Raw genomic sequence first — 2,825 nt, forward strand, 5'->3', positions numbered from 1 at the left:
CCTGGGAAACATAGCAAGACCCTGTCTCTCAAATATACATAAATTAGAGCCGGGTGAGGTGTCTCATGCCTGTAATCCCAGCACTTTGGGAGGCCAAGGCAGGCAGAAAACTCTGGGTCAGGAGTTCAAGATCAGCCTGGCCAGTTTTTTTGTTATTGTTGTTTTGACACAGTCTCACTCTGTTGCCCAGGCTGGAGTACAGTGGTGCAATCTCGGCTCACTGCAACCTCCACCTCCCGGGTTCAAGCAATTCTCTTGCCTCAGCCTCCCGAGTAGCTGGGATTACAGGTGTGTGCCACCACGCCCAGCTAATTTTTGTGTTTTTAGTAGAGCCAGGGTTTCGCCATGTTCAGGCTGGTCTTGAACTCCTGACCTCAGGTGATCCACCCGCCTCAGCCTCCCAAAGTGCTAGGATTACAAGCGTGAGCCATTGCGCCCAGCCAGTGGCCAATTTTTAAACGTGAAAATTAGTCAGGCGTGGTGGCGGGCGCCTGTAATCCAGTTATTCAGCAAGCTGAGTCAGGAGAGTCATTCGAAGCCAGGAGGCAGAGATTGCAGTGAGCTGAGATCGTGTCACTGCACTCCAGCCTGGGTGACAGAGCGAGATTCTGTCTCAAAAAATAAAATAAAATATATATATAAATTTACGAAATAAGGAGGCTGAGAGGCCCTGAGGTCAGTCATAATGGAGATGGACCCGGCTCTAACTCTGTGTAACCATCTATAAAGTGGGTGAATAATAGTATCAAATGTGTGAAATTGTCGTGAGGGTAGGATAAATGCTTGACTCCATAGTAAATGCTCAAAAAGTACTAACCGTTATAATTACTGTCATTATTCCCATCTTGCTCCATTAAAGCAGGATGTTTGGTTTGTTCACCATTGTATCCTCAGGCCCTAGAACAGTGCTGAGGACGTGGTAGGTGGTTAAAAACAACTGGTTGGCCGGGTGTGGTGGCTGACACCTGTAATCCCAGCACTTTGAGAGGCAGAGGCAGGAAGACCACCTGAGGTCAGGAGTTTGAGACCAGCCTGGCCAACATGGTGAAATCCCTTCTCTACTAAAAATACAAAAATTAGCCTGGCATGGTGGTGGGCGCCTGTAATCCCAGCTACTCAGGAGGCTGAAGCAGGAGAATCGCTTGAATCTGGGAGGCGGAGGTTGCAGTGAGCTGGGATCGCACCACTGCACTCCAGCTTGGGCAACAGAGCAAGACTTCGTCTCAAAAAAAAAAACAACTGGTTGGATGAATGAAGAGCAACCTCCTGCTCAGCTCCCACCACCCGCCTCCTATTCATACTCTGTGCTTCCCTCAGTCTTCTCCCACTGGAGTCATCCCCTGTCTACACTTGCCCCAGGTCTCATCCTCCTTCTCCCACTTCAGTGCCTGCTGTTTCTTCCTTGAACCCAGGAGGCCTCCAGGGAGGTGATGAGCTGCCTCCCACTGCTGCTGTTTTCAGCAATGCAGGTCCCAGGCGCCGCAGTGAAGTGGGAGGCAGGGATGCCTGCAACTGCAGCTTTGGCGGGGACTCAAGAGAATGTGCCCCCAAGGAGCTCAGAGGCAAAGGGCTCCACCCTGCCTTCTAGGGCAGTATGGTTGGCAGAGGCGAGGTAGCTTTTTCCAGGCTGCTCTGGCACCTCCCTGCCTGAGAAGCAAAGAAACTGAAGGAACGTTTTTAGTAAAATGAAACCCTCAGTGCAGCAGCAGACACAAAAATCTGTACATGGTTTCACCATCTGGGGTACACAGAGCCATCACACACACACAGACACACACACACACACACTCTCACACACTCTCTGTTACAAAATACAGCACAGTCGGCTGGGCATGGTGGTTCACGCCTGTAATCCCAGCACTATGGGAGTCTGAGGTGGGAGGATCATGAGGTCAGGAGTTAGAGACCAGCCTGGCCGACACAGTGAAACCTGTCTTTACTAAAAATGCAAACAATTAGTGGAGATGGTGGCAGGCGCCTGTAATCCCAGCTACTCAGGAGGCTGAGGCAGAAGAATTGCTTGAAACCAGGAGGCGGAGGTTGCAGTGAGCAGAGATCATGCCATTGCACTCCAGCCTGGGCAACAAGAGTGAAACTCCGTCTCAAAAAAATAATAATAATACAATAAATAAAATAGAGCAGAGTTGGCTGGGCATGGTGGCTCATGCCTATAATCCCAGCACTTTGGGAGGCCTAGGCGGGCATATCATTTGAGGTCAGGAGTTCGAGACTAGCCTGGCCAACATGGTGAAACTCTGTCTCTACTAAAAATACAAAAATTAGCTGGGCGTGCTGGCGCATGCCTGTAATCCCAGCCCCTCAGGAGGAGGCTGAGGCAGGAGAATTGTTTGAACCCAGGAGGCAGAAAATACAGTGAGCCAAGATCATGCCACTATACTCCTGCCTGGGTGACATGGAGAGACTCCATTTCCAAAAATAAATAAAATAAAAATAAAATAGAGCAGAATTTAGTGAATAAATCCAAGGATTAAACTTAGACAAACCCGCCCAGCTCCCACCACTTTCTTTTTTTTTCTTTTTCTTTCTTCTCTCTTTTGAGGGTCTCACTCTGTTGCCCAGTTTGGAGTGCAGTGGTGCAATCACGGCTCACAGCAGCCTCCAGCACCTTGGCTCAAGTGATCCTCCCGCCTCAGCCTCCCAAGTAGCTGGGACTATAGATGTGTGCCGCCACACAGGGTCTTGCTATGTTGCTGAAGCTGGTCTTGAACAGCTGGGTTCAAGCAATCCTCCTGCCTTGGCCTCCCAAAGTGCTGAGATTACAGGCATGAGCCACCACACTCAGCCCTTTAAAAACATTTTTTTTT

This window comes from Mandrillus leucophaeus, unplaced genomic scaffold (genome assembly GCF_000951045.1).
Source record: "Mandrillus leucophaeus isolate KB7577 unplaced genomic scaffold, Mleu.le_1.0 Scaffold17, whole genome shotgun sequence".
In the NCBI taxonomy this organism is placed as follows: Eukaryota; Metazoa; Chordata; class Mammalia; order Primates; family Cercopithecidae; genus Mandrillus; species Mandrillus leucophaeus.